The sequence below is a fragment of the Giraffa tippelskirchi genome, chromosome 11, assembly GCF_054371585.1.
Source record: "Giraffa tippelskirchi isolate mGirTip1 chromosome 11, T2T-mGirTip1v1.2.pri, whole genome shotgun sequence".
In the NCBI taxonomy this organism is placed as follows: Eukaryota; Metazoa; Chordata; class Mammalia; order Artiodactyla; family Giraffidae; genus Giraffa; species Giraffa tippelskirchi.
This window is the reverse complement of record NC_137285.1, coordinates 88,122,626-88,134,649: the sequence shown is the minus strand read 5'-3', so window position 1 is coordinate 88,134,649 and position 12,024 is coordinate 88,122,626. Positions and strand designations below refer to the sequence as shown.

Below are 12,024 nucleotides of genomic sequence, written 5' to 3'. Positions count from 1 at the left end.
ACTCAGTATGTCTAAAACCAAACACTTGATTTTCCTTCCCAAATCATATTTTCTTCCATTCTTCAATATCTTAATATATGGCACCACCACTCACTGAGTTTTTCAAACCAGAACTTCAAGGCTATTTTTAATTCCTTCTTCACTCTGAGACCTCAACTTTGGGCCATAAGCAAACCTGATATATTTTAACTACAAAGGTCATCTCTTCTCTGCACCACCCAAGTTGAATTACCATCCAAGTAGAACTACCATATTCTTTTGACTGATTTTTTTTATAGCATCTTTCTTAATATCACCTCACTCCAATATAGTCCTAAAGAAGAAAGGTACAGAAGATAAGACATTTCAAGGGGAAAATTTGTGCAGAGTCACAAAGATGAAACAAATTTTGGGAAACCTAGTATTCTGCCATAACAAGAGCACAACATGTATGTAAGAGAGGCTTAAGGGGAGAAAAGTTTGAGAGGTAGGCAGAAGTAAACTCAAGATGCATTCAATAAAGAGATATCAGATACATGTTATCTTCTTTATTCTTACCTTGATTTGAAAGGATACAAAAGTCTTGGCTGCCAGCTTCCTAAAGCAGCATGAGTAGAAAGAATGAGTGTAGTTAGAGTCATGGTGTTGTCAAAAGCACTAAAATTTAGTTTTAGTGCCTCAATTGAAAAGCATGAAACTCCATGGAAAAGTTTTTCCAAATTAGTCTGTGTCTCTTTCACTAATATATTCATACCCTTCAGCTCAATATTTTCTTAAGATTTAAATTATTTGTTCTAGTTCTGTGAAAAATTCTGTTGATGGGGATTGCATTGAATCTATAGATTGCTTTGGGTAGTATACTCATTTTAACTATATTGATTCTTCCGATCCATGAACACGGTATATTTCTCCATCTATGTGTGTCCTCTTTGGTTTCTTTCACCAGTGTTTTATAGTTTTCTATATATAGGTCTTTTGTTTATTTAGGTAGATTTATTCCTAAGTATTTTATTCTTTTTGCTGCAAAGGTGAATGGAATTGTTTCCTTGATTTCTCTTTCTGTTTTCTCATTGTTAGTGTATAGAAATGCAAGGGATTTCTGTGTGTTAATTGTATATCTTGCAATTTTACTATATTCACTGATTAGTTCTAGTAATTTTTGGGTGGAATCTTTAGGATTTTCTATGTAGAGGATCATGTCATCTGCAAACAGTAAGAGTTTTACTTCTTCTTTTCCAATCTGATTCCTTTTATTTCTTTTTCTTCTCTGATTGCTGTGGCCAAAACTTCTGAAACTATGTTGAATAGTAGTGGTGAGAGTGGGCACGCTTGTCTTGTTCCTGACTTTAGGGGAAATGCTTTCAATTTTTCACCAGGATAATATTTGCTGTGGGTTTGTCATAAAATAGCTTTTATTATGTTGAGGTATGTTCCTTCTATTCCTGCTTTCTGGAGGGTTTTTATCATAAATTGATGTTAAATTTTGTCAAAAGCCTTCTCTACATCTATGGAGATAATCATATAGTTTTTATCTTTCAATTTGTTAATGTGGTGTATTACGTTGATTGATTTGTGGATGTTAAAGAATCCTTGCATTCCTGGGATAAAGCCCACTTGATCATTATGTATGATCTTTTTAATATGTTGTTGAATGCTGTTTACGAGAATTTTGTTAAGGATTTTTACATCTATGTTCATCACTGATATTGGCCTGTAGTTTTCTTTTCTGGTGGCATCTTTGTCTGGTTTTGGTGTTAGGGTGATTGTGGCTACATAGAATGAGTTTGGAAGTTAACCTTCCTCTGCAATTTTCTGGAAGAGTTTGAGTAAGAGCAAGATAGGTGTTAGCTCTTCTCTAAATTTTTGGTAGAATTCAGCTGTGAAGCCCTCTGGTCCTGGGCTTTTATCAACCCAATCAAAAAAATGGGCCAAAGATAAACAGACATTTCTCCAAAAAAGACATACAGATGGCTAACAAACACATGAAAAGATGCTCAATATCATTCATTATCAGAGAAATGGAAATCAAACCACAATGAGGTACCATCTCATGCTGGTCAGAATGGCTGCTATCCAAAAATCTACAAACAATAAATGCTGGAGAGGGTGTGGGGAAAAGGGAACCCTCTTCCACTGTTGGTGGGAATGCAAACTAGTACAGCCACTATGGAGAACAGTGTGGAAATTCATTAAAAAACTGGAAATAGAGCTGCCATATGACCCAGCAATCCCACTGCTGGACATACTCACCAAGGAAACCAGAAGTGAAAGAGATATGTGTACCCCAATGTTCATTGCAGCACTGTTTATAATAGCAGGACAAGGAAGCATCCTAGATGTCCATCAGCAGACAAACGGATAAGAAAGCAGTGGTACATATACACAATGGAATATTACTCAGCTATAAAAAAGAACACGTTTGAATCAGTTCTAATGAGGTGGATGAAACTGGAGCCTATTATACAGAGTGAAGTAAGTTAGAAAGAAAAACACCAATGCAGTATACTAGCACATATATATGGAATTTAGGAAGATGGTAATGATAACCCTATATGCAAGACAGCAAAAGGGACACAGATGTATAGAACAGTCTTTTGGACTCTGTGGGAGAAGGTGAGGGTGGGATGATCTGAGAGAATAGCATGGAACCATGTATATTATCATATGTGAAACATATCACCAATCCAGGTTTGATGCATGAGACAGGGTTCTCAGGGCTGGTGCACTGGGATGACCCAGAGGGATGGGATGGGGAGGGAAGTTCAGGATGGGGAACACATGTACACCCATGTCAATGGCAAAACTACTACAATATTGTAAAGTAATTAGCCTCCAATTAAAATAAACAAATTAAAATAAAATTAAAAATTAAAAAAACTTTAAAAAGACTTAAATTCTATAAATTGTGCTATATTTTTATAGCACATAAAGAGAAATGTCCTTAAAATTGAAGCTTTGTTTGCAGTTTAAAATCAGATAAATTATTTTGTGAAAGGGATCCAATTAGAAAACATCTTTTAGCAGCATATATCAAATTGCTTCCACCAGTTAGCACTATGCCAGTTCTGAGGGAGGGATGTCACAGGATTTCAATAGCTGATATAAAATTGTTTCTTCTCATTGAAAGTGAAAGTCGCTCAGTTGTGTCTGACTGTTTGTGATCCCATGGACTATACAGTCCATGGATTTCTCCAAGCCAAAATGCTGGAGTGGGTAGCCTTTCCCTTCTCCAGGGAATCTTCCCAACCCAGGGTTCAAGCCCAGGTCTCCCACATTGCAGGAAGATTCTTTACCAGTTGAGCCACAAGGGAGAGTTTTTGTTTTATCTTTTCATTATTCAGTTAATTTTGACTCTTCAAAATCAGAAAGAGATATCATGGCCTTTTAAACATTAGCCACAGAATCTTATCATTAGTGATTCTAAAATACGCTTCCCTTAACTATTACTGAGACCTAGAGATATTCATAAGACAGCTACTAATACTGAAGTTAGAAGAGGTCAGAATTTTCACAGAATACTATCTGTGTGTGCTCAGTCACTCAGTCATGTATGACTCTTTGTGACCTCGTGGGCTGTAGCCTGCCGGGCTCCTCTGTTCATGGGATTTCCCAGACAAGAATACTGGAGTGGGGTGCCATCTTCTTCTCCAGGGGATCATCCAGACACAAGGACCATATATTTGTCTTCTGCATTGGCAGGCAGATTCTCTACTACTGTGCCAGATGGGAAGCATTCACAGAACACTAGGGAATATATATAAATTATGACACAAGAAGTCATCATAATATGATCACTACATTCTATTCCTTATGAAGTGAAAAGAGAAAAATATCTTTTAATTAGGAGACATTGTTTCAAATGTCATTTTCACTGCTTATTGTCTCATTATATGTAATTTGTTAATCTTTTTTCAATCTTAGGTTTTCACCCACAAAAGGAAGATAATCAGATTATTCTGAGTTTCTAGAACAGATATCTTTTTGCCTTTTCATACTGTTCATGGTGTTATCAAGACAAGAATACTGAAGTGGTTTGCCACTGTCTTCCAGTTGAGCTATTCCAAATTCTAAAAGATAATGCTGTGAAAGTGATGCACTCAATATGCCAGCAAATTTGCAAAATTCGGCAGTGGCCTCAGGACTGATAAATGTTAGTTTTTGTTCCAATCCCAAAGAAAAGCAATGACAAAGAATGCTCAAACTACCACACAATTGCACTCATCTCACACGCTAGCAAAGTAATGTTCAAAATTCTCCAAGGCAGGCTCCAACAGTATGTGAACCATGCACTTCGAGATGTTCAAGCTGGATTTAGCAAAGGCATTGAAATCGCAACATCTGTTGGATCATTGAAAAAGCAAGCCAATTCCAGAAAAACATCTACATTTGCTTTATTGACTATGCCAAAGCCTTTGACTGTGTGGATCACCACAAACTGGAAAATTCTTCAAGAGATGGGAATACCAGACCACCTGACCTGCCTCTTGAGAAATCTGCATGCAGGTCAGGAAGCAACAGTTAGAACTAGACATGGAACAAAAGACTGGTTCCAAATAGGGAAAGGAGTACATCAAGGCTGTATATTGTCATCCTGCTTATTTAACATATATGCAGAGTACATCATGAGAAACGCTGGGCTGGAAGAAGCACAAGCTGGAACCAAGATTGCTAGGATAAATATCAATAACCTCAGATACACAGATGACACCACTCTTATGACAGAAAGCAAAGAAGAACTAAAGAGTCTCTTGATGAAAGTGAAATAGGAGAGTGAAAAAGTTGGCTTGAAACTCAACATTCAGAAAACTAAGATCATGGTATCTGGTCCCATCACTTCATGGCAAATATACAGGGAAACTGAGAGACTTTATTTCTGGGGGCTCAAAAACACTGCAGACGGAGACTGCAGCCATGAAATTAAAAGACATTTGCTCCTTGGAAGAAAAATTATGATCAGCAGAATTTTTAGACAGCATATTAAAAAGCAGAGACATTACTTTGCCAGCAAAGGTCAAAGCTATGGTTTTTCCAGTGGTCATGTCTGGATGTGAGAGTTGGACTATAAAGAAAGCTTAGCACCGAAGAACTGATGATTTTGAACTATGGTGTTGGAGAAGACTCTTGAGAGTCCCTTGGATGCAAGGAGATCCAACCAGTTTCTCCTAAAGGAAATCAGTCCTGAATATTCATTGGAAGGACTGTAGCTGAAGCTGAAACTCCAATAGTTCAGTGACCTGATGCCAAGAACTGACTCATTAGAAAAGACCGTGATGCTGGGAAAGATTGAAGGCAGGAGGAGAAGGGGACGATACAGGATGAGACGGTTCGATGTTATCACCGACTCAATGGACATGAGTTTGAGTAAACTCCGGGAGTTGGCGATGGACAGGGAGTCCTGGCGTGCTGCAGTCCCTGGGGTCACAAAGAGTCGGACATGACTGAGCAACTCAACTGAACTGAGCTGAAAACAGATATATAGAGTAGTAGAAACATCATTGCTCCTAAATGTATGTATTCATATGAAAACCTTTACAAAAAATTCTTTAGGAAAAACTTGAGAACAAGTAAGTTAGGAGACTTTTGATTAAGCATATCAGATATTGAGATACATAGAGAAATAGAGAGCAAGATAGAGAAATACAGAGATGGATGGTTGGATGAATTGTTAGATAGGTAAATAGATAGATGCACAGATACATCCATACATATATACATAGATCCATAGATGGAAGTTAAATTTTTTGATTCTTCCCTAATTCAAATTAAGACATTTGTGAGTTTTGGAGTAGTCAGCCTTTGGGCATCTATTTTAATAAATTTATTTGTATGATAGAAAATAATTTGCCTTGTCAAACATCAATACTTTTGCTCAGAGAGGGAGATGACATTATCTATCTTAAGTATCAGATCTCAGGCCCAATTATGTATAATCATGACTAATATCCATGGAGGAAGACATTTCAGGATGTATCTCAAATTATTATTTTCATAGAGACTTCCCACAAGCAATGCTATAGTTTTAAAATCTAAGTGGCATATTCTATTTTTTTAATTGAATGAAAGACTCTAAATTCTATAGTGCTTTAAACTTTTCAAGAGTCACACACATGACTTAATATAATCTCATAAAAACTTTTTCTCCTCTCTGTACTCTTTCCTTACCCATAATAACTAGTTAACTCTGTGAATCTGCTTCTTTTTTGTTTTATTTCCCATTTATCAAATTTTTTACATTCCACGTATAAGTAATATCATATAGTATTTTTTCTTTCTGTTTGACTTATTTCACTTAGCGTAATGCCCTCCAAGTCCATCCATGTTGCCAGAAATGACAAAATTTCATTCTTGTTGATGGCTGAGTAGTATTCCATTGTGTGTGTGTGTGTGTGTGTGTGTGTGTGTGCGCGCGCGCATTTTTTTAACCCATTAACCTCTTGATGGATATTTATGTGGTTTGTGCACCTTGGCAATGTAAGCAATTCTGCTATGAACACTGGGGTGCAAGTATCTTTTCTAATTAATATTTCTGTTTTTTTCGGATGTACACCTAGCAGTGGAGTTGCTGAGTCATATGGTAGTTTTATTTTTAGTTTCCTGAAAATTCTCCATACTGCTTTCCAATTTACATTCCCAACACCAGTGTATGTGGATTCACTTTTCTCTACATCCTTGCCAACTGGTGTTCGTTGTGTTCTTTTTTTTTTTTTTTTTTTCTGATGATGGCCATTCTGACCAGTGAGATATGATACCTCACTGCGGTTTTGATGTGTATTTTCATTTACCTGATTATTTATAATGTTGAGCATCTTTTCATTTGCTTGTTGACCATCTGCATTTCTTCTTTGGAAAAATGTCTATTTAATTCTTTTGTTCATTTTTCATTGAATTGTTGTTTGTTTGATGTATGAACTGTATGTTGTATGTATGTATGTTGAGCTGTATGAACTGTTTATACATGTTTGATATAATTCCCTCATCAGTCATATCATTTGCAAATATCTTCTCCCATTCAATAGGTGAGAATGGTTTCATTTGTTGTGCAAAAAGCTTTTAAGTTTAATTACATTGTACTTGTTTATTGCTGCTTTTATTTTCTTTGTTTTAGGAGATAGATTCAAATAATACTGCTGCGGTTTATGTCAAAGAGTGTTCTGCTTATATTTTCCTCTAGGAGTTTTATAGTATCTTGTCTTATATTTAGGTTTTTAATCCATTTTGAGTTCATTTTTGTATATGGTGTTAGAGAATGTTCTAATTTTATTCTTTTACATGTAGCTGTCCAGTTTCCCCAGCACCAATCATTGAAATGATCATCTTTTCTCCACTGTATGTTCTTGCCTCCTTTTTCATAGATTAATTAACCATAAGTCTGTGAGTTTATTTCTGGGCTTTCTATCATGTTTCATTGATGTGTGTCTATTTTTTGTGCAAGTACCATACTGTTTGGGAGATTGTATATTTGTAGTATAGTCTGAAGTCAGGGAGTGTAATTCTTCTGCTCTGTTCTTCTTTCTGAAGATTGTTTTTGCTATTTGGGAATTTTCATTCATACAAATTTAAAAATTATTTATTCTAATTCTGTGATAAATTACACTGGCATTTTTGATAGGAATTGTATTGAATCTGTAGGTTGCCTTGGGTAGTAGTGTCATTTTAACAATATTGATTCTTCTAATCCAACAATAGGGTATCTTACATTGGCTTATGCTGATTTCAATTTTTTTCATCAGTGTCTTATGGCTTTCTGTATTCTGTATATGTCTTCTATGTCCTTAGGTATGTTTCCACTAGTTATTATTATTATATTTAATGTCATAGTAAATGGGATTATTTCATTAATTTATCTTACCTTTACTTTGTTGTATAGAAATGCAACATATTTCTGTATATCAATTTTGTACCTTGCAAATATAATGAATTCACTGATGAGCTGTAGTAGTTTTCTGAGGATATCTTTAGGATTTCCTATGTGTAGTATCATGCAATCTGCAAACAATGACATATTTACTTCTTTTCCAATGTGAATTCCTTTGATTTCTATTTCTTGCCTGTTTACTGTGGATAGGAAGTCCAAAAATATGTCAAATAAAAGTGGTGAGAGTGGGCATTTTTATGTTTTTCTGATCTCAGAGGAAATATTTCAAGTTTTCACTGTTGAATATGATATCAGCTACAGATTTGTCATATATGACCTATACTTTGTTGAGGTATGTTCCTTATAGTTCCACTTTCTGGAGAATTTTTCTCCTAAGTGGGTGTTGAACATTATCAAAATTTTTTTTCTATCTATTATGATGATTTTTTTTCATTATCAGCTTGTTACTGTGGTGTATCACATTGATTTGAGGATAATGAAAGATTCTTTCATCCCTGAGAAAAATCCTACTTGATCATGGTACATATTGCTTTTAACGTGCCAATGAATTCTGTTTGCTGATATTTTATTGAGGATCTTGCCTCTATGCTAATTAGTAATATAGGTCTGTAATTTTCTTATTTTAGTTGTATCTTTGTTTGGTTTTGGTATCTGGGTGATGCTTGCCTCATAAAACGAGTTCACAAGTATTCCATTTTCTACAACTTTTTGGAATAATTTCAGGTGAAAAGGTCTTAATTCTTCTCTAAACGTTTGGTAGAATTCACCTGTGAAGCCATCTGGTCGTGCACTTTTGTTTCTTGGGATTTTTCTTTTTAATTGCTGACTCAATTTAGTTACTGATGTTTCATCTATTGAAATCTTCTATTTCTTCCAGGTAACCATAATAATGTGACCACTCACCTAGAGCCATACATCCTGGAATGCAAAATCAAAGTCAAATGGGAATTAGAAAGCATCACCACAAACAAAGCTAGTGGAGGTGATGAAATTCCAGTTGAACCATTCCAAATCCTAAAAGATGATATTGTGAAAGCACTGCACTCAATATGCCAAAAAATTGGAAAACTCAGCAGTTGCCACAGGACTGGAAAAGGTAAGTTTTCATTCCAATCCTAAAGAAAGGCAATGCCAAAGAATGTTCAAATACTGCACAATTTGCACTCATCTCACACACTAGCAAAGTAATGCTCAAAATTCTCTAAGCCAGACTTCAACAGCTTGTGAACTGGGAACTTCAGATGTTCAAACTGGAGTTAGAAAATGCAGAGGAAGCAGACATCAAATTGCCAACATCTGTTAGATGATCAGAAAAGCAAGAAAGTTTCAGAAAAAAAACGTCTACTTCTGCTTTATTGACTATGCCAAAGCCTTTGATTTTTGTGGATCACAACAAACTGTGGAAAATTCTTCAAGAGAATTTGAAGACCCTGCCTCCGCAGAAATCTGTATGCAGGTTAGGAAGCAACAGTTAGAACCAGACATGGAACAATGGACTGGTTCAAAAATGGGAAAGGAGTATGTCAAGGCTATCTATTGTCACTGTGTTTATTTAACTTATATGCAGAGTACATCATGTGAAATGCCAGGTGAGATGAAGCACAAGCTGAAATCAAGATTGCTGGGAGAAATATAAATAACCTAGATATGCAGATGACATCACCCTTATGGCAGAAAGTGAATAAGAACTTAAGGGCCTCTTGATGAAAATGAAAGAAGAGAGTGAAAAAGCTGGCTTAATACTCAACATTCAAAACACGAAGATCATGGCAGCCGGTCCCATCACTTCATGGCAAATAGGTGGGGAAACAATGGAAACAGTAAGAGACTTTATTTTCTTGGGCTCCAAAATCACTGCAGATGGTGACTGTAGCCATGAAATTAAAAGATGCTTGCTCTTTGTAAGAAATGCCATGACCAACTGGTCAACATATTAAAAAGCAGAGACATTACTTTGCCGACAAAGGTCCATCTATTCAAAGGTATAGTTTTTCCAGTAGTCATGTATAGATGTGAGAGTTGTACTGTAAAGAACGCTGAACACTGAAGAATTGATGCTTTTGAACTATGGTGTTGGAAAAGATTCCTGAGATTCCATTGGACTCCAAGGAGATCAAACCAGGCAATCCTGAAAGAAATCAACCCTAAATACTCATTGGAAGGACTGATGCTGAAGCTGAAACTCCCATACTTTGGCCACCTGATGGGAAGTACTGACTCATTAGAAAAGACCCTGAAGCAGGGAAAAATTGAAGGAAGGAGGATAAGGGGATGATAGAGGATGAGATGGTTGTATAGCATAACTGACTCAATGGACATGAGTTTGAGCAAGTCTTGGGAGTTCGTGTTAGACAGTGAAGCCTGGCGTGCTACAGTCCAAGGAGTCGCAAAGAGTTGGACATGACTGAGCCACTAAATTGAACTTATTTCTTCCTGGTTCAGTGTTGCAAGTTATACTTTTGTAAGAATTCTTCCACTTCTTCTAGCTTGCCCATTGTATTGGCATATAGTTTTTTGTAGTAGTATTATGACTATGGTGTCAGTTTTAATTTCTTTTTATTTCTGTTTTTTATTTATTTTTATTTAAACCTTCTCTTTTTCTGTTCATGTTCCTGGCTAAAGGTTTATTAATTTTTATTCTATTTTCAAAGAGCCAGGTTTTAGTTGCACTGATCTTTTCTATGTTTTAAATCTCTAATTCATTTATTTCTGATCTGACATTTATGATATTTGTGATTTCTTTTCTTCTACAAACTTCAGTTTTGTTTGTTCTTCTTTCTCTATTTCCTTTAGGTACAAAGTAAAGTTGTTTATTTGAGACTTTTTTCATTTCCTGTAATAAGCTTGTATCATAATAAACTTCCCTCTTAGAACTGTTTTTGTTATGTCCCATAGGCTTTGGATTGCTGTATTTTCATGCTCATTTGACTCTAGGTAATTTTTGATTTCCTGAAACATACCTGAAGGAGAGATCATCTGCCCCACACCTCTGGACAACAGGAATGCTTTTCCTCTGAAACTGAAGAAATATAAAACTGTTATGGCTCTATGAATGTTTGCTAAAATCCAGAAAGATAAGCTGACACAGAATGCAGTATCTTCACTAAGGCATTGATACCAAAACATGTCTATGATGAAATGTCCCCCGTATAGTACTTCAGGAACATTTTCCTGCTCTGGGGAGCCTACATCAAAACATATGAAGAATCACAGAAGCAAACAAACCAAGAACTCTTTATGTTTTTTTGAGATACACTCATGAAATCCAGTTACTATTTACAGATGAGACTTTTGAAAATCGGGGATTGTAAATCCATCATTTTAGAAAAATGTAATTACCATTTTCTTATAGATATTTATTTATTAATAATCTGAAAGCTTTGTAATAATCTAAACTTAAATATATTTATTTGGATTTCCTTAAATCATTTCAATTCAATGAGTAGATATTGAGAAACTAAGATAAATTTTGACCTGTAGGAGCTTATAACTTAGATGCAAAGTAATGCAAATGACATAAAAAAAAGAATAAATTCTCACACCATAATCAAAAAGGGAGGAAGATTTGTTCAATTTTTAAATTATTCAAATGAATATTATTACATATAGCCCTATGTACACTTTTAGTTCCTAATTTGACAGTAAGTTAGTATGTGCATATATTAATGGATGTTTGTATTTGAACATAGATACAAGCAAGAAAACAAGAACAAATCATATTACTCAAAATATAAATATATATATATTAATACCATTTATTTGTCCTAGTTAGCCTTTGAAATTTATTTATAATTTATTATCTCAAATTTAAATGATATCAGGAATTTTTTAAAGACATTCATTAACATTATATAATCAGCCATCTATTTCTATAAGTTTGTCTTTGTGTAAATACTAGCCAAAAGCCTATGCTAGACAAAATGTAAATCCATAATAATGCACATAGTAAGTTACTGTCAAATTAGGAACTAAAAAAGTGCATATGGCTATACATAGCATTTCCCTAATTTTTTTCTTGGTATTTGATGGGAAGAATCAAATTCAAGATATATTTTTGACTGAAAGTTTTTATTGCTTGTAAGTCAGAACTATTTTTCACTGTTTTTTAAGCATAACTGTAATTGGCAAATCACCATATGATTTTGCCTACATCTCTGGACATTTAATGA

General features: G+C 35.0%; 1 long non-coding RNA gene across 1 annotated transcript; it reads left to right on the top strand.

Moving 5' to 3' along the window:
• The first annotated feature begins 3,574 nt into the window (after positions 1 to 3,574).
• On the top strand, positions 3,575 to 10,728 carry LOC145525347 (uncharacterized). Its single transcript, XR_014068126.1, has 2 exons — positions 3,575 to 5,486; positions 8,733 to 10,728. It is a non-coding gene; the product is annotated as an uncharacterized LOC145525347 (long non-coding RNA).
• The last annotated feature ends 1,296 nt before the right edge of the window (positions 10,729 to 12,024 follow it).